This window comes from Perca fluviatilis, chromosome 7, assembly GCF_010015445.1.
Source record: "Perca fluviatilis chromosome 7, GENO_Pfluv_1.0, whole genome shotgun sequence".
Classification (NCBI taxonomy): domain Eukaryota; kingdom Metazoa; phylum Chordata; class Actinopteri; order Perciformes; family Percidae; genus Perca; species Perca fluviatilis.
In genome coordinates, this window is record NC_053118.1 from 15,986,937 (window position 1) to 16,013,072 (window position 26,136).

General features: G+C 40.5%; 1 long non-coding RNA gene across 1 annotated transcript in view; it reads left to right on the top strand.

Moving 5' to 3' along the window:
• Positions 1-21,875, top strand: part of LOC120562129 — a 39,635-nt gene extending 17,760 nt beyond the window's left edge. Inside the window, exon 3 of the long non-coding RNA XR_005639697.1 lies at positions 21,493-21,875. This is a non-coding gene — a long non-coding RNA (uncharacterized LOC120562129). The remainder of the gene's footprint in view (positions 1-21,492) is intronic.
• The last annotated feature ends 4,261 nt before the right edge of the window (positions 21,876-26,136 follow it).

The following is a 26,136-nucleotide window of genomic DNA, read 5'->3' on the forward strand; positions in this document are numbered from 1 at the left end:
GAAGAATATGTCTACTCCTTCCATCCACTCCACATTTAATTCTCCACTGGCAAATCTTACTTTCGATATTCCTAATGGCATGTCTCACTAGTGCTGAAGAGTAATCGTGGCAAATCGGAGAAAAAATTGCCTGGTGTCACATGGATGAGTTACAGTAATAGCTTCAGAATCACAAACCTGACAGTCGGTATTCTTTTGTTGCATGCTGCATTTATCTTAAATCTGAAACCTCTGGTAAAATGTGAACCAGTCAGCAGGAGCAGCAGCACAGAAACTAACTTCAGATCACTCTACAAATACCTTGACTGGGTCCCAGAGGGCTGGCTTTATAGATTGGTGCAGTGCAGGGGTTAGAAGTGGTGACCCCAACAAAGATTGCTTGCTAAGCAAATAAGCAAAGTAATCTGGCTGTGTGTGTGCTCATATGTGTGTCCACACATGCACGCAAGTGTGTGTGTGAATACACCATAGGCTTGTATATTTGTCTCCGTGCGTGCGTGCATGCATGCATGTATGTTTGTGTGCCTGCCTGCCTGCTCACAGCTTAGAATGTGGTCCCTGTTGCACGTTCATTGATAATGCCATGTATTGCCATTCTGCATGTTTTAGTTTGGTAATTGAAAGGCCATCTGTGGTCTACTGGGGAGGTTTAGTAAAGGGTAAACTACGAGGCTCATTATTTTAGGAGAGGGTAGCCCTTGGAGGCCAAAACAAATTCATTTGTGTCCAGTTTAACCTTCAAAAAACTCAATTATTGTAGGTGAGGTATATGCATGTGCAGTGTTCATGCATGTTCTTTAGGAGTTTGTGCACTCTTGCATATATGTTCTCAAGCAACAGTAATAAAACAAAGTCAAGCTGACCTGTATTTCTGGGTAGACGAAACCAGCTACTACTTTGTCAAACAGACAATGTTGTCTTAGCCAAAACAGCACACAAAACAAAGAAAGTTGATTACACATAGTGAATGTGTATGTGCGGGTCTGCCTTTGTACGTCTGCTGGGTCCATAAACATGGAAACAGACATGAGCTGCGTGTCTCAGCAGTTTCCGTGTGTGTGTGTGTGTGTGTGTGTGTGTGTGTGTGTGTGTGTGTGTGTGTGTGTGTGTGTGTGTGTGTGTGTGTGTGTGTGTGTGTGTGTGTGTGTGTGTGTGTGTGTGTGTGTGTGTGTGTGTGTGTGTGTGTGTGTGTGTGTGTGTGTGTGTGTCCAATGGTTCTCCTGTCACTCTTCAGGCCTGCAGAGCAACGCTTTCTACTCTATTAGTGTGTCTCATTGTCTGTCCACCAGCACATGTGTATCTGTCTTTAGGCCTACATGTATGTGTTTCTCCATCTGTCTCCTGTCACCGGCAGTCCTCTCTGCAACATTAGGACCTGTTAAGATCAAGGGTCATTTCTTCAAAGGTCAAAGTTCACCCTTCAAAAGGTGAAAAGCCACCACAGTCACGTCTTGGTGTGAGGTGACATTGAACAAGCACACAGCTGAAGGCTTCTCAAACACCTTTGGGAACTAGAGAACATCCCACGTGAGCGGCTTACAATATATTCTATATAAAGCCATACCAAAGTCCTCTTTTATTCTTAAAGTGACATTGGAAACTGCCATGAGAGATGGTTAATGAACAAAAGACGTAAAGAGTAATATAAAAACTAATCAATGACTGACAGTTGCCAATCTGGCATTAAATCCCCTTAAGGGTAGTATTTTAATATCTCTCAATTTGGCAACCCTTTTGTTGATATCAAAAAAGACCCTGACAGCTTGTTTAGTGGCCCTCAGCGCCTGATACCGTTGCACAAGGCACCCTTTAGCGTTAAGATTATTTTTTGGGCTTTTCCGCCTTTTATTTTGACAGGACAGATAGGTGAGAGAGAGAGGGGGAAGACATGCAGGAAATCGTCACAGGTCGGATTCGAACCCTGGACCTCTGCGTCAAGGCATAAACCTCCAAGTATATGTGCGCCCGCTCTACCCACTTATCCAACCCGGCCATGCTCAATGGTGTTTTAAGCCCCCAATGTCGACTTCAAGGCAGCGCTGCGACCGTCGATTTCAAGGCACCTAACCCTAACCATTGCTTAATCCTAGTGCCTTCCAGGCAGCGCTTCCTGGAAGACGACGCTGGGGGCTTAAAACACCAAACACCGTATGAGACGCACTGGGCTTCGGCGGTGGCGCTGTGAGATGACGTAGTTTAAAGAGACAAAGTCTGCGTAGGCAGGAGGGATGGGTCAAAACAAACACAGGACTTTCACCCAGGAGGGCACTGTTTGTTACTTGTGTGAAACCAAAGTCAACATTGAATTATTTTAACTTACATACGTAAGCTAACTTACTTGCGTAACATACTTAACTAACGTAAATAGGGTTGAAAACCAGCAACTTTCCCTCTTTAGCGATTAGCTTAGCTTAGCGCCATTGCAACCATAAACAACACTGGCTTGGCCGCGTCATCCTTCCCAGCTTACCCTCTCACCAAAAGTCATCCCATCCAGTTGCAAATAAATGAGATGGCGATGCCCGTATCGCCAAACTCAAAAGCTTCAAAATGGCAGTCCACAGACCAATGGGTGACACCACGGATGATTTTGACCTAAAACCTAACCAAACTAAATTTTGTTACCTTACCTTGCACATTAAAAACTTATGCCAAAAATGTACCTAGAGAAGTGAAAACGTGACACCAAGGGGTCCTGACCAAGCGTCCATATGTGAGGAGTTGGAAGTGAAAATGTGTTAGGCAATGCATGCCCAACTCTCTTCCCTTAAAGATCCAACCCAGGGACACTAACATGACAGATATAAATTCAGTACATAAACTGCACTAAAATGTCAATTCATTTCTACAAACCAAAACCTAGGCCAAAGATATTTTTTTTTCTTCACAGAACATGCTTTAATACAGGCCAAATAATTGTTGAAATATGTTGTAGCTGTCCTAAATACTGCTCAGTAGAGTGATATAAGAACAATAAACATCTAAGTAAGGAAGGAGGAAGAACTGCCTGAGAGATGACTCATTTAAAATGTCTCATGTCAGTCTGTGTTGACAAAAAGACTTGAAAGGGGAGGAAGCCCAAGTTCACCCTGGAATTAAGGATAGGGGCTGTGTGGCTTACATACACAGACATCCGTTAACATCCACACACAAACACACCCACACCCTCGCACGAAAAGACTCCAACACACACTGGCCAAGCAAATATCTCACCCAAGCACCAAGTCAACCCATTCACCCAGCCACGGCACTTAAAAACAAAGTTTTCCCCTCCAGCTAAACTCAAGTCTGACCATAATTGAGTCTGCTCTTTCAAGTGATTTTATTGAATTCCACTTCACTGCTGTATTTTTATTGTTTTTACTTTGTTTTCTATACTGCTACACTCTGTTTTATTGTGTGTGTTTTAATGTGTGATACCTTGGGAAGACTGGTAAAAAAATAAATGTCGTCATGTTATATTTTGAAGCATCTCATGAGGAATTTTGCTGCTATCACTGCTGGGATATTTGCAGTGGTTAGATATCGGTTTGGCAATGTAACCACAAGGTTTAGGCCACATTCACACGAACCAAAACTTTTTTTTCCTCAGTCTTCCCTGGCATCGTTTCAAGAATGTTTGCGTCCAAACGGATCCATTTGTAAATGACTCAACATGTTACTTCATATTCCAGACCTAATAGGTGGCGCTGTTTCTGCTACAGAAATTCACCAAAAACGGAGAAGAAGAGGCGGAACATGCGCATAAAGCTTGCGTGCTGTATACAAACAGTAGCGGCGCTTTTCCATTACATGGTACCTGCTCGACTCTCCTCGACTCTACTCGCCTTTTTTGGTTTTCCATTACGAAAAAAAGTACCTGGTACCTGCTAACAGATACTTTTTTTAGTACCACCTCAGTCGAGGTTCCAAGCGAGCCGAGGCGAGCCGAAAAGGTGGCGTGAAACCCTGCAGGCTGCTGACTGGTCGGAAAGAATCGTCACTGATCATTGCATTGCTAGCGAGAGACGGCATTTTTAAATAGTTTGGCCAGCGGTGTTTTTTTACTGCCGGAGGCTCCACGCAGAGCTTTCTCCGTAGCATACAAGTGGCCTGATGTTTATACGTGTGCGCTGGTGTGTCGCCGTATGTGTGTGTGTGGGGAGTGGGTGAGCGAGGGAGAAGTGAGAGAGTGACGGAGATTATCTCCGCAGCGAGTAGCGACTTTAGAGTCATATATATGTGAGAGAAACAAAGTGTCTCCCCTGTTCTTTTTGACCACGGTGGGAAATCTGGAGCAGTAAACGTTAACCATCTCTTTGATATCATGTTGTTTACGGAGAAGGAGAACCAAGAAATGAGTCGGGAAAGCAACGCCACTAAGCCACGCCCACAGAAGTCCTTATGACGACCAGCCACGCTGAAAGCTGTTATATACTAGATGCATCCAAGGTGGCGCGCGACATCGTGACGTCAAAATTATGTAATATCCGGCCGGCGCCTGAGCCGAGGTCGCGCACAGCTCTTTTTTTTCAGCGGCGCGCGACAAAGCGGAAACAGGAGGCCTGAATGAGTTCGCCGACAACCGGATGCCAGAACTCTGAGTGACTGCAAGTCTCTCTGGTAAACTTACTGGGTTAAGATGAGTTCTTTTATGGTGAATGAAAGGCTCGATCCGATGAAGTAGGTCATTGAATCAAATCGAAGCATTGACGGCAATGCTGCTGCCAGCTTTGCCGTTGTTTACCTTTTTCTTCTTCTTCTAGCCAGTAGAAAGAGCAACATCAGTAGCCTTTGCTCATTAGCGCTGCCGGTGTTCAGGAGAAGACTGCAACTAGTGTCGCGACCACCAGCGCAGGTATAAATAGTCACGGCGATTTCATGACGTCACATATGCATGCGCCAGCTCGGCTGCGGTTACTGTAAAACACGCTTGAGGCGGTACTGAAATCTGCAATGGAAAACGGACGCACAGCGTGTCGAGGCGAGTAGAGTAGAGTCGAGGCGAGTTGAGCAGGTACCATGTAATGGAAAAACGCCATAAAAGAAGAAACCAAACAGCCCTAGTAACCCTAATAGGGTCAATATCTTCTCCAGCAGGAACACAAGCATGTACTGTAGTCCGCCATTGTTGTTGTTATGAGACGTCACAGGATAAGAAGTCGAAGGCTAGAGGTCGAGGGGTGTGGCGATGACATCATCGATACGCAAGTATGCGACTTCGCCGTCCAAATGAAGATGCAGGGGTGGCATTTTCAAAAGAATTTCACCTTGGGACCAGGTTTCAAGAAAGTGTTTGTATAGGAATATAGGAAATATTGGATAGGATAGAACAACACAATCTAATTTGCTAAAAACACGTTCATTATTAATTTCACTTGTTTTTATTTTTTTTAACAAGTTTTGTATCCAATTACAATACACATTTTCTATGGGCTCTTAAGGTAAAAACTTGGATAGTCATCATGGAAACATTAACTGGTCCTGTTACAAGGGCTGGGAAGATTTCTTTTTTCACAGACCTGTATACAAATGAAGTGCAATACACTTACAATAAACTTGCCACAAACTTCAACAAAGAAAACCTTTTTATAGGAAACAAAACAGAAATAAAATGCAATACACCATTTATTTCTTACAGCAACAAGTTCTCTACAGTGAGCCTCTGGCCTCAAAATTTCAACAAAGTACACAGTTGCCATACAATGTGTGTTTAAAGAATTTATCCATTTACCAACTGGAAAGCAGTGATTGGCGGAACAGGCAGCAAAGTGACAGTAGTCTGATCCAATGGAAATCAAATTTGTCAGATTGACAGCACTCTGGGGGGGCACTGGGGGGGGTGCCACCTGCCCCCTGCCCCCTGTCTAGACCCGCCCCTGTACAACGGTGCTACTGCCCAGTACGCATAGACGCACAGACAAATACACAAAGCTTAGACAGGCATAATGAGGGCTAATATGAGGCTTTGAGTAGATGTTATCACAAAAGAATGAAGTAATGTATTCCAGCAGGGAAAGAGCCTGGAGCTTCTCCTGCTGCTTTTCTAATCTTTTATTGTATTGGCAGGAAAGGAACCTTGGTTGCCAAGGCAATAGTTCATATACACTCATTTGGGGTTATGTTGTTGAATGAACAAAATATCGGTACATGCAGTAATCAATAAATGGTAATGTTATTGGCAGTAATTGACAAAAACGTCATTCTCCATTCCACACAATGTCTATGGACCATTCCCTCTTTGTGTGTGTCTCACTCTTCAGGGTAAATCATGTTTCTGCCCTGTTACAAACTCCATTGTTAAAATGGTATAAAATAGATACTGACAAGTGTAAAAGGTATAACTGTTGAAATATGAGCTGTAATAAAGCAGAATGTCGCCTGTCTTTACCTAATGTGTATGTTAAAAGCATCTCTGAGACATGTTTGATCAATTTTGGGAACATTCCTTAATAATCCAGTTATGTTTTTCTACCCTAAACTGCCCACATTGGTGAAATCGCTAAACCTCTGAATTTACTCCCAGCCCACAAAAAACCCTTTAACCCCAGGGTGTGCGTGAGTGTTTGAGGGTGTGTGGGTGTGCATATGTATGAATGTGTGTCCATCTTCTCTCCAGTTGAACAGGATGTGGGAGGTCAAAGGAGAGGGTCAAAGGTCAAAGCCTGACTAAATAATTACCAGATACTCTTTGCGACGACACACACACACACACACACACACACACACACACACACACACACACACAGCGCGCAATCAAACCCAGCTTCACGACTATATGGGTTGTTATTTTTGAAATGTCTGGACAGTGTCTTCCTCTGTGACCCCCTTAGCTTGTGCACACACCTTCACCTATACAAATACACACTTGAACGTGCTCTCTTTCCCTCCCTGTCTCACTGGCACTCACACATAACGTCCGAGCCTGAGCGCTTGTCCCCGTGACAGGCTATCAGTCAGGAAACAGAGGGGAGAAAAGGAGAGGGGCGGGGTGGCTAGATTTAGCCTGTCAGTCACATAAGGTCAAGGGTCGCACTGAAAGCCCATTGACATGTATACACACATGCACATACCTATATGTGCACTCACACACACATACAATGGTGTTCATCAAAACAAGGTCAGAAGTGGAGGGCAGACAGCTGGCTAGGTTTACACAGAGAGAGAGAGAGAGAGAGAGAGAGGAGACAGCTGGGTAGTTTTACTAGCGTCTGCCCTTTAAATAGAGACTGGAAGAAAGTTTAAAGAGGACACAAGTGAATGTTTACAGCAGGGCAAAGAGGTGCAAGCACTTATTTCAGTTGTTCTGAATGAACTTAATATCAGTGACATGCCTTTAAAAATGAATGAGCACATTGGGCCTCATTCACCAAACGTTCTTAAGATCAAATGTGTTGTTACACTTATGCAGTTTTCACGAAGATTCTCGCATTCACCAATGTTTTCTTATTTGGGATTTGTTCTTAGGTAAGAACAGAATCTACGCACACTCAGGAGCATTCTTACACAGAATTTAGAGCTGACATGTTTGCGCAAAACCAGTAGTTATACCGTTTTCGTCCATTCTAATTTAAAATTGAACATTTCTCTCCATTGTGTAACTTATTTTCATTATTATTTTAATTTTTTGTTTTAATAAATACACACTACTGCACATTTGTAAAACACTATGGATTGCCATTGTGTATGAATTGTGCTAGGCCTATATAAATAAACGTGCCTTGCTTTGCCTTCAATTCACATCAATTATGTTAACGAGAAACCCAATAATATATATCCAATAATAAGGGATTGATCACGTATTTATATGCCAAGAGTATCTTCTATGTTTTGAAGTAATTTTGTTTTGCGTAAGATTTCAGATCAAACCATTTCTTTACTACTTCATTTACTACAATTCTGCTGTTTAAGAGCACATCATGAATCAGACCTAGACTTTTCTTAGGGACTTTCTTAAGGACATATTTAAGAGAAAACTGTATATAGATATTGGTGAATGAGGCCCATTGTAAGGGAATTTGTTTAGTGAAAAGAGGGACACTATAATGTAATTGTATCAAAGTTTTGTCTTGATATTTTTGTCACAGAGCTCAGCCCTCGTTTTCTGGCATCCCTTGTTAACCGTTAAAACAGAAGAAGGAAGCAGGTAAAACAAAAACACTCCCTGTGCCAAATCCTATGTTTTTCACTCTGTCACTGTGGCACACATTCAGATCAGACACGTCAGTTCACCTTCTCTCTTTGGACAAAAAAATCTCCTCTCCTTTATAAGTCCACACCCGGCTAATTAACACTATAATGAGAAGACATAGGCAAAGAGAACTGGGCAGAAAACGGGTATATCTGCACACAAACAATGTCGTGCATTTGGACAGGTAAGGTTATACACAAAGACATGCACTTCCCTGAGACTCCCACTAACCACATGGCCTATTGGTCAGGTATTTGTGCTCCCAAGCTCTGGCCAAGACAAATTAGACCTTTATTGTCTGACTGCTAGAGAATGTGGCTACGAGAGAGATAAAGGAGTTGAGATCAGATTGCGAGAGAGGGTGAATCATTGTGTAGTAGTTTCTGAAAGGTAATGAAGGTGTTTGTAGTTAATTCTCAGAGAGGGCTTCTGATGTTATGCTCTTTATCAGTCAGTGTGCTCTGTGCAGCACTGTTGACATTGTTTACTTTAATTTTCTTATAGTATCAGTTAAGTCTCTATGTGGTACTCATTGCATGTTCTGTTCAGTGAAGGTGATATCCCATGCTGTGGACACAGACATGCCAGAAAATACTTACTTGACAACAGATTATTTGAACAGAACATTTGAAATTGTGAAGTTAGCGCTGGTTGAATCACTACTATAGAATATAGGTTTGCAATTGAGAGTATCAAAATGCATTTGTATGAAAATGTCCTGTACGGCACTTTGCATTTGTGTTGTTCGTGGTAGGATTTATTTTCATGGAGTACCAGTTTCACCTGCAGGGACCCCACATGGGGCCCCAAACCCCAAGGATGAAAAAGTCTGAATAATGTGACCATTCAGTGCAACACAAAAAGGCACAACATGGGTGGTCAAGGTAGAGCGGCCAGGTGGGTTAAAAAGGAGGACCCGGGGAAAGGAGAACGGAGTGGAGCATGTGGTCAACACAGTGGGAAACCCAGTGGTCATTTCACCCATGGACACACACATACACACACCAATTGATAGACTTACAGATAAAATGAAAGATGCATGGTTAGCCAAACATGGAGACAAACAGCGAGACAGGCCAGAAGCCAGATGAACAGATAGGGATGCATGCAAGGCTACAGTGACACACACCCAGACTTGCACAAACACAGACAAACAAACTGGTCAACCTGGCCAGAGAGGCTGAGTTTCCTTTGCCTGTGGGTATGATCAAGGGTAAGCTAGGATAAGCAGTGATTTGTCTTTGTCTAATGTTGTGCTGTCTGGGTCATAAAAACTACATATTTCTCATGTAAGAGTAATGCTTTCCTTGTAATTGTATACTATCATCTAATCTCCCAACCCACCATTGATCATGTATATGTCTAGGAAAGGTGAATAATAAGTGAAGGTGTGTGTTTAAAATTTAACCAGACATAAAAGTCCACACGTTCGATGCAATGTGTATAGCATTGGTATAAAGTGAATATAAAAGCAATACTAGGGTTAATATTTCATTTTTAAGATCACTTATATTTTTTATAAGGTTGTGTCAAATACAGTACAAAAGCCATCCATCTAACAAGTAATTTCATCTCACATTCAGCCTTCAAGTCTGTGTGGGACTATTCCCAATGCCACACCTGCCCACAACACAGTTTCTAATAAAATTCAGCCCAATCCCACAGGACAAATGAGACACTTAACATTATGGATGTTTTTAATCTAAAGAAATGCTAATACTCCACTGTTTACTAAGCAACATTTAGAGGACTTATTAAATGCCTTTTAGAAGTTTAATAAAAAAACCCTTGCACTAGCTTAATGCTGTAGCGTGCGACTATTTTATATTAATGAACGTCAGTTACATTTAAGCCATTGCTTAAATGAGCGCCACAAAACGCTTTGTATTTCTCAGCGTGGCTACATTTACCAAAAGGTGCCGTCCGGCGACATTCGAGCGCAGCAACTCAAGTGATGCGTTTGACGTCACCGCTGAGATAGGACAACAGCAGCGTTCTGATTTGGAGACTAAGAGGACATAAAAATTACAAGATAATTACCTCTTCTGAAGAGTCTGTCATTTTTAATCCTCCGTGTCCACCAGCAACTGCATGGAGGAAGGGTGGGGGTGGTGCACCATCACCGAAGGTTTGCGTCATGCGGATGCACCAACAGTGTTGTGGTCATTACTTAGAATTCCTTATGGGGGCGACATAAACTATGCACTATAGCTCTAAGGCAATAGAAACTAAAAGTTGATAGAAAAAAAAATATGCATCATGTCCTTATTTTTCATATTGTTTGCAATGGCAATAAATGCAAACCTGATGTTAGACCATCAGATTTCAGAGTAAAATTGTTGATTTAACTGTTATCAGAATAAAACCATCTATACACAATACCTAAAGTACAATATTAGCGGATTATTAGAATTAGATGCATACAGTTTATGAAAGACAATGCATGGTAAGGCCCATTAAACAGGGGAGAGACTGGAGGAAAATAACAATAAGAGCCTGAATTACTGGGGTTTGCTGTGTTCAGTCAGTCAGACACACACACAGGTCCGGTGCATAGGTTTCTAGCTAGCACGCAGTTAACATCTGTACAGTTGGTATATTGGCTATCTGGGGCAAATAAACACAAACGGCCCAGCGTGAGAATGAGGCAAAGCGAAGATTTGCTTAGCTTTCTGTCTGAACACATCTTCAAACTCCCAACAATGGCTACCAGTGTACTTGCATGTGTAACCGTTTATCCATCCTCAGTCTTTCTTAGGTCTGCTTTCGTCTAATTCCATCCACATTCCAGTTATGAGATATTTCCCACATTTTACATTCTTTCTGCACAGCTGCTTCACCTAAAAAGAAATATATGACAGCACCAGTGCAAGACATACACAGGAAATGGAAAACTGTACAGTGGCCACTAGCTAGAGCAATGTTGTCTGTGTATTCATCTGAGCCAGACTATAATAGTGCATTATCGCGATATGGTGTGACAATCCAATCTGATGGCAGTAAATGCTCCACCAAACCATGCTGGGAGTGGAAAGATTTCACGTAAACGCCTTCTGTCTTGCTAAACCAGGCGAAGGGAAACGACGCGTTGCACAATGCCTCTGTTGTATTATTAGCCCCTCAGAGGAAGCTACAATTGTCGGATCAGACTCCAAAAAAAAGAGTAAAGTAAGTCTGGGAAAATATCAGCTTCCTGTCCATGACTTCAGGGTTTAGCCTGAGTAAGTGTTTGCCTCTGCCTTTCTCATGCTTCACACACTTTCTGACCCTGTTTCTTCCCTCCCCCCTCTCCCCCTTACTCCACAGTTATTTGGCTGGCTCCTTGTTTACTCAGATCAAACTTGTCAGGGAAAACCAAGAGAGTTTAAACAAACAGGCACACACAGACACACACCGATCAAAATTACCTGGCATTGAGGCACCACACCGCTAAAACGCCAACTGCACCGTTCTCATATGCTAGACCGGAGATTATTGCTGTAATTTATGATGACATAAATAAATTTTGTGCGTGTGCACATGGGAGATGGAGAGGGAGCCTGAGGAGTGTTCGTGAAATGAGAGACACACTGTACTTCATGTATTATCATTGTTATTTGTGCTAATGGTCAGATTTGCTTTCCCAGGAGCTCTTCTTAGCTTCCAATGCTCAGTGGGATCAACAAGCTCTCCAAAGTGAGAGAGGGGGAGAGAGAGAGACCGACCAGGACATGTCCTTCCAACTTATCTGGTTGGTAGCCAGCCTGTATCTCCCCGAGGCAGCACACACTGTCTGACCTCAAATGAACTCAACTCAACTGCAACAGTAGTCTCAGTGCTGATGCTGTGGAGCTGAAAGAGAGGGGGTTTGAAGAGAGCTAAAGAGTGCAACATAGAGAGAAAGAGAGCAAGGGGGTGGAAGCAGGAGAAAAAACTCCCTTTACATGTTTCTGGCAAAAAGGCAAAACTTAAGGCATCCCCTCCATTTAACTGCTCTAACAAAATGTTGTCAAAATTGATGCAACTCAAAGGTCTCAAACGAGTCCATATTCAAAAACCAATTAAACTAAACATGATCAATTTGCTGCAATCCAAAACTAAACAAAATTCTGTAAATGCTTGATTGAGAATACATTTTAGAGGCATGCATCATTAAAATGATGGGTGAAACCGAGGCATTGTAACTAAATGCATGGTCAGTTTGGATCTACAGAATTACATTGCCAGGATAGGCATGTCAAGCCGGACATCCAGCTAAGCGCCTAGCTGTGTGACAGATTTTCCCTAATAAAGCCAATGAAGCATATTTTATGTTGCAAAAAAGATTAATTTGAAAGAGACCGAGAGAAAGAGAAGTACAGATGGATGGGAAGACACGGAGTGAAAAGCATAAGGAAAAAAAGGATGGAGGAAACAAAAAGAGTTGAAAACCACTGTTAGGGAATGGTAAAAATACTGGATGAAGGGATTGACATGACAGAGAGGGAGAAGGAAGGAAAAGGAGAGTGGGTGTCCATAAGCAAAAGACATAGTGAGGGAAATGATGGAGTTGGCACCAGGGAGCAAAGGTAGAGAAGGGGAGTGATGAGTTTGGAAGAAGAGTTCAGCAAAGGCCCTGGATCCAATCATCAGACTGTTTTTGAATCTGTTTTTCATTTCACCTAAAATAATGTTTCAATAGTCCCTTGCTCATAGCTAAGCACCAACATTGGTCTTTGAATGGGCTCTCTCGGTTTGAGCAGAACACTTCTCTGTGGCCCCATATGAACTGTGCAAACTCACTGCAGCTGTATCTTGGGGAACAAACCATTGCTGGATTAGCTGACCTTGTTTCACTCCCAAGAATTATTCTGACTTTTGGAGTGGTTTAGAGCTAGACACTTGATTGTTTAACATTGTTTGAGATATTTAAACCCACAAGGTGACTGAAAAGAGACTTTTGTTGTTTTGGTTGTGTGGATATTTAGTAAGCGAGCCTTGCATCAGTGAACCACATTATTAATGAATTGAATGATCAATGTTATGTTTACATTGAGAGTTTAGTAACAAATATTGGTTGGTTAAGTTAGACAAGACTGACATGCCATCATAAATGAAAGCAATACCAAAGTTAATTTATCTAACCATAATAGTTCATTAGTTTCAGTGTCAACTATGCACAGGAAATGGTACTGTATAATAAAGCACTACATTTGTCATTTCTATTTTCTTAATAATTGAAATAAATATTTATTACCAATTCTGTAGATGTAGACTAAAGGAATGACAACAGGGAGTATGTTAAACTCTTTGGATCCCTTGTATCCTTCGGAGATGCAAATTCAAACCCTGAAAATGTTTCTAAAACTTCTTAAAATTGTTAACAAGCTGACTTTTTTTCAAAGCTTATAATTGATTTTGGGGTAGAATTCTCATTCAAAGCTTTAAAATAATGCTACGGGACACTGATGTGAAAGTCAGGAGGTGTATTGGTAGCAACCATCATAAATATAGGATATATTACTACAACAAATTATAAATGAAATTCCAGCTCGGTCCACAGTAATTCTCATAAGAAATAAATTATTGATTAGGATCGATACAGAGATAGTGCGAGTGGTACAAAGAAACAGAAAAACAGTGAGTGTAACAAACTGTGTGAGGTCTCAGTGGTAGCGGTGTTTACAAGAACTGCGCAAGAGGCACATGCAAAACAAATCTGCACACACAGTGCTGTATAGTCACCCTTCGTTACAAGCACATACAGAAGTGTCTGACAAGCACACATGGTCGCATCAAATGCACACATTGAAACAACCATATGTGTAAAATTCCTCAGAGACAAACTTGTTTTTTAGAGACAGACCAAAAATACTCAACAGCTGCTGAGTGTGCACATTGCCTGCGAATGCATAAACACGAACATAACTTTCCTCCAAAGACAGAAACAAACACAAATGTGAAGTTTCCCCAAAAACAAAAACTCGTAAATACACATGAAGCCTCTAACAAATTCAGAACAAAACCTGCATGAATCAAGCTTTTCACAAACCCATAAATATATGCATAAAGTCTCACATGCACACACGTGCGGCTGTCTGCCTCCCACATGCAGTGTTTGTGACGCATAGGAAAAGTCATTAGACCCACACTTCCTCTCTAAACAGAGAAAGAAGAAAAGACTGTCTTACATGAAACACACAGGAAATGTGTGGGTGACTGCCTGTACATGTGTTTGTGTCCGCTTGTGTATTTGTGCACATGCATGTGAATGTCCCCTGGTCTGAAGTTCTGCCCCGAGGGCTGGTGACCAATGTCTTGTAATTGCTTTCTTTGATTGCTTCCATTGAGTAGACTACAGCTACAATTACAGCTAATTAGAACACACAGCTAAGGGTTGGCCTGCTCAGCAGACAAAGTTGATCTTGTGGGTTCAGCATTTCCAAAGCTTTCCAGATTTAGACTTGACTGAATTATATTTGAACTGCATAGTACCAACAGTAATTATGTAATATCCAATTATATTATACTTTAATACTACAGTATATTATTTAAAATATGCAGCAAAGGTGAACATTGTAAGATTATTCTGCATTTCACAAACAAAAACTGCATTTCTGGACAGGCAAATTACTGTAATAGGATGGCTGATTCACCTTACAATTATGACAAATTGTGAACTTTTAAAAGAACAAAAACATGTTGGTAGGTAGCTCTTATCTTATATTTTGTGTGCTGGATCGTGTTGTTTTTCAAACAAGGCAACAACATGTAAAACATCTTAACTCATATCTGGCTTCAACTGACTTCACAAGTTTCATTTCTCCCTTTGCAAAAGGTACAAACAGTTAGAGCTTCTGCTTTTTAATGGAACTTGTCCTAATTGTGTAACTAATCACTTGATGTGTGTGTGTGTGTGTGTGTGTGTGTGTGGGTGGGTGTGTGTATGTGTGTGTGTATATATCTATCTATGTAGTGTGTATATATATGTTGAATATATACATGATCCACTGCAGCAGTGAAAATGGGTGAGACAAAGCATCAAGGAAGACAGGAAGAATATGATGGAAATAGGGGCTCATAGACATCCAAAGCAAGGAAGACAGAAAGAGGCAGAGGGTGAGTCCTGGGGTTTGGACATCTGCTAAAGCTTCAGGAAACTCAATCACTTTATAGCTGAAGGGGGAAGTGTTACCTGTCTAGTACTAAATCATGCCCACACACACGCACGCACGCACACACACACACACACACACACACACACACACACACACACACACACACACACACACACACGTGAATGCAACACAGTCCGGTGAAGGACAGCTTTTCTGACTTCCATGGGACAGAATACGTTCCCACGTATACACACACACACACACACACACACAAACACACACACACACACACACACACACACACACACACACACACACACTCATCTCCTTCATCTCTACCCTTTTCTGCCATGAACATCTGTCACCTCAGCAGGATCCAAACTGCTAATAAACATGCAAAGGCATGCTCACATTTACACACACACACACACACACACACACACACACACACACACACACACACACACACACACACACACACACACAAACAAACAATCTCTGTATCTCTCTCTCACTCTATCACACATACACACCTCCTTCAGTCAAAATAGATGGCTCAATTTGGCCCACTCTCGATGTGTTACTGCTTCAGTATTTTATCACTGTCTTAATACACACCTGCACCCTCAGCCACCCAGCATAGCTAAGACATCCTCATCTCTTGTTTATTTATTGTCTTTTTTCACTTTTGGGAGACAGAACTATCCATGTTCATACAATAAGTCCATACTGATCCGTATGCAATATAAATCGCATTATGTCGTAATAACTAAGACACCTGTTTCCCTTAAGATTCCCTGGGGTATAACTTTCTTCACTGTTAACAGCCAACAGTCACTCAGGTGCTGTTTATTGGCACACGAGAAGGGAAAAAGGTCTGATGGTGCAAAGTTCACCTCTAAATGTTCCACACAGAATTGGAAATTCCCCACACAGAAGACACAAAACATGCAGGTGTTACTTACTGTAATCTTAAAATTTTCAGCTTTAGGGTAATTATTTGCACTGCACTCTTCATAGGGACAGTTGTAGTGTTTTACGTTCTAATCTGTAAAATAGGTTTGGAGGATGTGTGTGTGTGTCCCTTTGCATCTTGTTCTATACTGGTGTCAGTTATTCTTGAATTCAACTACCATAAATCCAAGTGCACAGTAAATATTTGTCAAAAAATGCATGACATCCATGTGTTCCAGATCCCAAGTGGTATTTTTAAATTACAATAAGAAATGGATATAATTTCTGTTTAAAGAGATAGAGGGGAAAGTTAATTGCAAAGTGCAAACCAATGATGCAGGTTGATAAAATGCCACCAAAGTTAGACCTAAAAGAGTGTAAAGCCTGTAACACCTGTAACATTAATTAATAAAAATTTGTATGTATAAACAAACAATCGGTAAGGGTAACTATGGATGATTATTTGTAAAACATTTAGAAAGTGTTCCTGGTTACTCAGTCTAAGCTGCTCCAGGCTGCTGTGGTGTTTCATCTTCTTCACTTTCTTCACTTGGGTTTGTAGGATTATGAAATGATTGGGTCAACATTTCCTTTTTCTAACTGTAAACAACCTACACAAAGGTGGGGTGCCAGAATCATTTTGTGAGAACTGTTGCAGCTGAAATGTCAGTGTTGACTGTGGGAAACTGCACATAGTTGGATGCACAATGAAGGGGAAGTACCAACAGAGGTAACCCTCTGTTGGTACAATATTTCTTTTGTCAGTTTCTTTGAATAGTTTTATATATTCTGGGCCAGTATAGCTCTCCGCCCAACATTGTATTCATACATTTACTTTACTCCCTATTCCTCATTTTGCAGTCTGGTAATAAAAAAAATAATAAAAAGGTGTTTACATTTAACACGGTGTTGTTATCAGGCATTTCTCTAAAACACTGCTAAATTACATGTATATTTATAATTTGTATATTTTTTTATGCATTCAATATTACAATCTAATTACATCATAATGCAGGGAACACGGTAGCTGCAATTTAAAAGGTTATTAGTTTATATAGCCAGTAAAAAACACATTAGCTTAGTGCCTTACCTTGGCAATCCAATTCCCCTGTATATTCCCATTGTAGATGTCTGGAGCCAGTAAGGATTCCTCCGGTGTTAATTAAACCGTCTGTCTTGGAGAGAATTAAGGTCGTGATCTCCCAGACCTTGCCACTCCCACACTCCCTGAGAAGAAAAGAGAGAAGAAAAAAGACTTAATGAAGAACTAAAAGGATGAAATGACTTAATGAACCGCCAAACGAGGCCTGCGGCCGTTTAATAAGGGCTTATTAAAGCTTAATTAGAGCAATAATCCGGCTTGTTTGGAGTCAGTCAGTGTTGACTTGTGGCTGATTGTGTTTTTATGGCAACTACATAAACAAGGAAGCATTGTCATTCCTCAGGAAGGAAGACAATTTCAGTAGTGTGCTGGTGGTGCAACAAAAATGTTATTCCAAAAATAATAGGTGAGAGCTTCAGTTGACCTTTCAATCACATGGATCAGTCATTGCTGATCACATGTTGAAGTCTGATTCAAACACACTCCCAACTCCCCCTGAAAATTAAAACAACTAAACCCAAATGAGACATAAATACATGTATGGACTATAAACATGTTGCTCTGTGGATGTCAAAGTAACCCCTTTCGCCAATACTTAACGGTCAGATTTTCAGCTTCTCAAAGGCAATCCGCTATAGCTTTGTCATACATGATACCTTCACATCCCCATGTAACAGCCGGAGCTCAAAGCACCAGACAGTTTTACAGATCATGTTATCAGATCCGATACAAGGAAGTTGCTTTATGGACCTTGGCAAATGAGTCACGTGGTTTCAGTCAGCAGACTCCTTTCCTCATCGATTCAAAGACAATACACAATGTTTCCTGTATCGACATCAGCGTGACTCATGTGAGTCAGAGACCCAGCTGCATTGTGCCTAAGGACACATCTAAAGAAAGTGTAAAGTATACAGTGCCCTTGAGGCTTTAGATTTTCATTATTCAGACAGTGATGCCATCACCCCTTAGAAGACTGAGTCAACCTCCCGGCATGGTGTATCCTACTTGTATGGGCATGCCAAACTGCTCTTATTACTATAGCTCTCTGCTCTGTCTTTTAGAGTGATTCATTATGTATCAGTGATTCAGATTTGTAATGCCCACAGGCCTTTGTATGGTTAGCAATATCCAGTGGTCCCAGCAATGAAAGGTGTTACTCATCCTTCTTCCAGATCACGTGAGAACCCAACAGATGACCCTGTCAACATGAGCCAAACTGTATGTTTATGAAATGTTGATTCAAATGAACTAGATGATATGTTTATGAAATGTTGATTCAAATGAACTAGATGATATGTTTATGAAATGTTGATTCAAATGAACTAGATGATAATGTGGCCACCCAGCACTGTTTGTGCCTGTAAGAGAGGTAGTGCATGCAGATAGAGGATCTAGATAACTGTTCACAACTGCCCCTGATTTTATTGACATTAATAGTATGCTGTAGGGTGGTGTATTATGTAAAAACCATGCCAGGAAAAGACAACATTAAATGCCAAAGACGACATCATATGAACTGTGATCTGTATGGTCAAGAAGCGGGCACTTTCTCTATCATACCAGCCCATAGAGCTAACAGGTATGATTGAATCTTTTAATGTAAGCAGCATTGTGATCCAGTACCAACATGTTAGTAGCATAAATATAATAATCAAAATGTACTGAAATGGGGTGGGGCCTGGTTGAAGTGACTAGCAAGTTGCAATAGTTACTTGTGATAGATAGTTGCGAAGTAGTGATATGCTCAGACTACTTGTCAATCAAGCTTCCAATCATAGCTCTCTTACTAATATATTCTTAACATTACTATGTTTTCCAGATCCCCTCCAAGACAAACAGAAGGAAAAATATCTATTGAGACTGTAATGTTGATTGATTTGACTTTGTGTATAAAGGCAGAGGCAGGGTTCCCTCTCAGCCACTTCAATACAGTAGAGTTTTCTTAGATTCAGCATCTAGTGGTCATTAGAGGAATTGCAGTAAAGAAGCAATTAGCCAAATACAGTGTGTTTGTAAGTGGGTGAAAATGACTCAAACCCCCATATATGGACAAAGAAAATTAACACACTGACACATGTTTAATATACTGTATATATGACTCAGATGGCAGGCACGTGTTGACTTTTCTGATTAAATGACTTCTATAAAATCAATAAAAGTGACAGGCATAGATAGTCACTGTGGTATTATTATGCATGCCCATACCCCGCACTGACACATTAAGTGATGTATTTTGCCAGAGCTAGATTTAAGCAAGATGACATCACATAGTTGTCTGTGAAAAAGCACCACTTTGCTATAGTTGTGTGTATGTGCATGCATGAGTGTATCTCTGGTATTTCTCTTTCAGTGGCACATCATCTACCACAACTATTTACACACACACACCTTAGGAAACTGCTGACAGCTAACAAACACATACCTTTCTAGTGCTGTGATCATCATTTCCCACCATGCTGCCACTTTCAGGGTGCTAATCCACCAGAGGAGTCCTACACACCACTATTTAAGTCTGTTAGCATTACTCCAGCCAGTAGGATTTAACTCCTTTTGCCTGTAGCTCTTTTGGTTTTAGTTAAACACAGCTGAATGATTCCATCAAGCACTTATGGCAGATGACTCTGCTTCCAAGTTTTACTAATTTACTTCCTACAATCAAAACCATTTGGAGGGTGGAGGAGGCTTAGTACTCTGTGTTTAGATCCAAACATGATGGGTTTTAGGTTTTTAACCTCAAGCTCTCCAATGTCATTATGATTAATCAAATGCTTTCAACCTTCTCGTGTCCCCATTTTTTATATCAGTTTCAAGTTTAACAATATGCTCCCAACGTCTGTGAATTATGTAATTTACCCCAAGGGCAGACTGAAGTCACACTCCAGAGGGTTATTAACTGATTTTAGACATTACAGCGTAGATACACGTGGAACATTGCACAAAGATGTATGACAGCATTTCACAAGGAAGGTTTGGACCCTTACATTCACAGTTCATGAGCCGTGTCTCTGGTAAGTCTGCTGCTCTGTGAAAACACTTCAATCCCCTCCATTTATTTCCAGAACGCCAAACAGCTGACGATTATTGCAAAAGGGCCAACGATTTCATTGTTGTCATATATCTCCCCTCTTCCAGACATATGTCAATTTTATGTCAGAGGATTAGGGATGCCAGTTATTGTTCTGCGGCATGAGAATGATGTCAACTTTCCTACAGGGCCTTTTCTGTGCAATGTAGACTGCAAAGCAGCTGGCAATTCCTGCACAAATGCCAACACATCACATAATTTGCAAAAACTACTTCCCTGCTCTTCAACTCAGTTGTCAGTCGTACCCTGGAGAGTTATAGACAGGGAAAAAAAGAATGATGTCATCTTTCCAACAGGGCTCTAAATCTCAACGTATTATACTAGTGCGCTGAGCTCTGGAAGATGATGATGATGGTGGTGGTGTTGGTTAGAGCGGTGGTGATGATGATGGTGCTGGTCAGTGCAGTGGTCATGGTGGAGATGACAATGATGAGGTAATCTTCCCTAAAGCCTTTTTTTTTCCTTTTAGTTTAACTACATGAGCAGTTCACCACGTCTCTCTTGGTAGTGCACTGTAGAGGAAAAACCAGCGCTCATATGACTTCAGCTGAGTTACCTCTTTTAATCAAACCCCATTGCTGAGTAGGGCACTACTACTCCTAATGTCCTCAGTAATGTATCTATTAATATTAATATCATTAATGTACCATAAATTGGAGGGGAAATTAAGTGTACTTTGAATTATAACATGATTTGTTGGTCTTACAATGTTCCCCAGAAAATCCTATCCCATTATCAAAATCAAATGTCTAATATGTTTGAAACACACGCAGCAGTAAAATGTTAGTAATCTGAACGAGTAAATCATTTGGTCAGTTGATAATGTAATTTGGTCCTGTATTATTAACATACATATTATTGCAGTACTGAGATTTTTGCTGAAATGTATATGAGCAATATTGTAATAGGAATAATAATTAAACTATTTCTGCAATGTTACATCATAAACATTTTTGGAAGGTTATGGCATTGTTAGGCAGTTTTTACATCACAGTTGAAACATGTCTCTCTTGGGTGTTATTAATATTTAGTATCTGCTATCATATTTTATATTGTGTTATTTGTATTATGTTTACTAAAATAAAGTCCTTCTTTTGGTTTTCAGAATAAGGAGTTCCTTCTTCTTAAAGCTGAGCAAGAACATACAGGACCAACTCTCTACCCCTTCTCAATCATGAGTTGACATGATGAAAGAAACTAAAATTATTAGGCTGTTCTAGTGTCATCTTTACTTTTCCCCCTACAAAAAAACATGTTTATGGGGAGTTACAACTGTAGGCTCCAGTGAAGAAGCATTCCATCCTCTATTGCCTCAGCACTGATGAGACACTGTGCTCACTATTTGTATTATTGTCAAAAACAATTACTTCAACATGCTCAAGTTTCAAATGTGAGTGAATAACTGTATATCATCATGAAGCCATACCCCAGACAAACTGTAGACATCATTGTTTCCATTGTATTCAATCTTTTTTTTTTTTTTTTTTAATGATCACTTATTTCCAAAGATTCCCTGCTATTTTCCTTTTCCACCCCTGTGTGTTAGTTCTAAACTATAAATTATGTCACTCACTCTGCCACTGGGCTTCTCGCTCATTATGGCTAAACTGATAACACATGCAGAGAAGCTTTTAACTGTTAGAACATTTCAACACTAAACAGCTGACTATGTCAGAGCTTTTAAAGGGCTAGCACATAAAAAAATCAATTTGAAGCTGAAGATCAATTTCTTTAGCCATGTTGTAGTAAAACACATCAATACAGGCTACATTGTCATCACTGCTTTCATATTGTAGAGGATGCTACTGTTGCAAGGCTGAGAGGTTCAAAGCTCTTACTAAAATTCAAATCTAACACAGTCTGATACAAAGATTGGAGTTATCATCCCTATTTTAGTGTCTCCAAATGGTGCACAGAAAAGCCAAGTACTTTAAAACAGTTTGTGGGCATCTTTATCTTTGTTTGTTTCCATTGGTTTCGGTTGTTTTTTAACAATCTCTCCCATGTCCGTCATTTTCCCAGTTACGCCCTTGTGTGTTAAACTATATCTACTTTTACACAGGGCATGATGTCATTCTGCCTGCGGGGCTTTCCCACATTCGTGGCTCAGCTGATAACACATGTGGTGGAAAACTGTTAAAACACATGGGTGTGTAGCAGTTTTGAATGCCTAACCCATATCAACCTTCCCTGAGAAACACAGTGAGTAGGGGGTTTGGCAAAGAAAACAGGTCCCTTTTTCCCCCACCAGCAACCAGCAGCTTTAAAGCTCATCTAGATTGTGATTACCTTGGCAGAATACGGTAACCAAGCCCATGTTGTTGCAGGCAGGCTACAGCTGTGCCTCACTCCATAAACCCCCCCCCAAAAAACCATTTCATAACCATTCCCCTTACCTTGCTGATTTACAAAACTACAAGCTGCACTTGAATAAATCTGCAGGAGTGCAGGGCCTTTTAAATGGTCAGGGTGAAGCTGTTGAATTCCACACACTGTGGTGCCTGAGAGTTGTTTGACACCAGTGTAAGTTGTGGTTGCTCGCTTTATCCACACTGTTGTACAGACCAAACACTGTTCCACCAGCAACCCAGTGAAAAGTCGGATGCTTTAACTCAGTTAATCTGTGCTGTGAGTCAGGTAAACTAAAGTAGACATACATACAGGTATAACATCTGACTCACCAAACTGGTCCTCTGTGATTCTGCAGCACACCAGTAGCCATTTGTTATTCTGTGTCAAACACTGTAGAACTAAAGACAGTATGGTGAAAATAGTAAATATAGTTCCATGCAGCTGTTCAACATTAATACAAAATAATACAGGGCTTAGCTGTGTATGTGGGGGAGGGAAGGACACTCTGAAATGAAGTCCCACTGGGGCACTCACAGTATAAGCTCAGCTGATAGGGACCCTCGAGAGGAAGTTGGACTTGTTTATGAAGGAAATGACATCCTTGGGCTTAGATCAGACAGTGACCTCATGCTGACAAGATAATTATCGGGAAAGAGAGAGAGAGAGAGAGAGAGAGAGAGAGAGAGAGAGAGAGAGCTTAGTTTGGTTGCAGGAGTCACTTGTACAAATGAAAGGTGACTGAGTGCACCAGGGCTATTTTAAACCAAAGTTGAGTGCCTAATAGACTTGGTAAATGGCTCCTAAGCAACACTGATTTTAATTGGATAATGTCAGATTAATGGGCTGTCTCTTGATTTGCTGGCCTTAAACAAATATTTAAGGTAAAAATGGCCAAATTGTCTCACTCTGGAAGAATGTGAGGAATGTGTTGCACCAGTTGCCTTGTATCTTCAGTGCAGTGCATACTGTGAAGTCTGATTATGACAGAAGGACAGAAAATGAGCTGTTTTCTCAGCAAACATTCCACATTGCAAGCATTAATGCGACACGTGGTAACGATTTATTAGCACTGTGGGGCAATGTACAACCTGTGTGTCAAAGCCTCAGATCTCTGATGCAATTTGTGGATTGAGATAATGAGCACAAGCAGTAGAAAGATGAAACTATATTCTATTCAAATTTCTGAGTTTGAAGAAGACCTGGTGAGGAATTTCAATGAATGTCTAAGCAGAAGATTTAATTTTCTTGGACAACCTCGACTCCTGGGGGGATTTAGATAAACAAGATTTTCCGGAAAGTAAAAATTATTAAAAGATAAGCGACCTATTTCTGTTTCTGTATTGTACAAGGTTTTTTTTACTTTTAATGTTGCTGTTTCAAGCCTATTCAATCACACAAGGGACCATTACAACTTTCCAAAACAACATTTTGTTGCTCTGCACTTTCTATAAACTGCTCTGTGACGACCTCTAATTGTCCCGGGGATTGGGACAGCGAGATTGAAAATAAAAATCCTTCACGCCAAAAAAATGACTGGAGGGGTTTTGGAGAAGCTGTTGGACCTCCCAAGAGCAGAGCTGGACTAACGCCCAAAAACAAAGCTTGCTGCTGGGTTAAGGATGTTAGAATATGCCCAGGATTATAGAGCCAGAGAGCCAGAACATGCCCAGGGACAGTGGTGGAAAACTAATACTGATTTTGGCTAAAGAGGGATACTGGGTTGTGTGAGAGGCAGTTTGTTCAGTGTTGTTAGGATAATGACAGTATTCAGGGGATAAAAATAATGGATTTTAACAGGGGGAGTTTACTGTAAGCCAACAGTAAGTTTATAGTGCAGACAACTGTTTTCCCTGCATTTATTCATGAGTAGTAGGCTATTAAAAATGATCGCCACTGCTAAAAGTGTTATATGGTGCATTTTTTGGTAGAATAACCCCAATGTTTTATAAATCAGAAGTTCAATTGGTAGCACAGTAAGGCATAATGATCAAAAGTTAAAAAAACATTGATGATGTCAAAAAAGAGTCATGTTTTGTGGAAGATTTACAGGGGTTGAATGCAGACCTTTTAATAAATGTAAATCACAATATCAGCACAAAGATTTCATAAAAAAAATTTAAAAAAACACTTTAATTATAGTTACACCGTATAAATTAACTGCACCATAGTATGGAATTTAAAAGTCCCATGGCATGAAAAATTCACTTTATAAGGTTTTTTAGTTAGTTGGTGAAGGCCAGAGACTTCAGATACAGTATCAGGGGATCACTAAGGCCTATATAAAAGCATCCAAAAAGCAGCGTGTCATAGGACCTTTAAAGTATGAGATATAAGAACAAAACACAATACCCAACTAGACTGTTGGCAGAGGGCAAAGTAGACAAAAAAGGTGGATCTATATCTTAAGGGAAAGCACAAAAGAAACCTTCAACTGAGTACTCAAGGTTTACAGACTCAAGTAGGAAGTTGCTACATATGTGCATGTGTGCGTACAACCTTGTCTCCTAGAAATTATATTTACATAAAACTAATTTGCAACAGCTAATACCTTTTTGGAGGAAATATAATGTCAGCCAGATCACGTTTTTTTAATCAACACAATGAGGAAATGTTGGTAATTTATGTAATCTCAAAATGATATTGAACGTACTTCAAAAGTCAAATCTTAACTGAGCATGTATTTCATTTGTTTTCTGCCATATTACAGAATGTTGCGATAAGATTTCTGCTCATAGTGAATAAAGCTTTTTCAAACAGCATTAGGGAAAGATAAAGGTTTTGGTTTAATGGAGAGAAAGTCAGCAGTGACTTAAAGTAAGAGACCCGCAGAGTTTACTTTATTGAGATTCAACAACGACCATATTTTTTGATTTACCTTAAAGTGATGGTTTGGAGTAATTCACCCTAGGGACCTTTGCACCATGACCTCGAGCCAAACACCCCCCCAGTAGCTTTTTTCACCTGGGTCGAACATTAGGAGAGTTAGCTAGAGTAGCGTTATCAGCTGAATAGCTTAGCGCAGGGGCTAATGGACCAACGTTTGTATCTTGTAAGTTACCCCACTAATAATGCCGAAATGATACCAAACGTCTACAAGTAGTACAAATAGGTTATGCTCTCTACAAAACGATGGATTGGAAAGTTTGTAAGTACACCAGAAGTTTATGAACACTTGCCTGCTCTCTTCTGCTCTCTGTTGCTGCTGCTGCTGCTACCTGCAGTTAGGGCGAGTGCTTAGGGCCGTCTACAAATTACTACAACCAAAAGAGATACAACAAAATATTTATTAATTTAATGATTAAATAAGGTAATGTCTCCAAACTTACCTCAATTATTACTTGTCTCCTGCTAGTTATACTACAGCACTTACTTTAAAAAAAAGTTAAATTAAAAATAT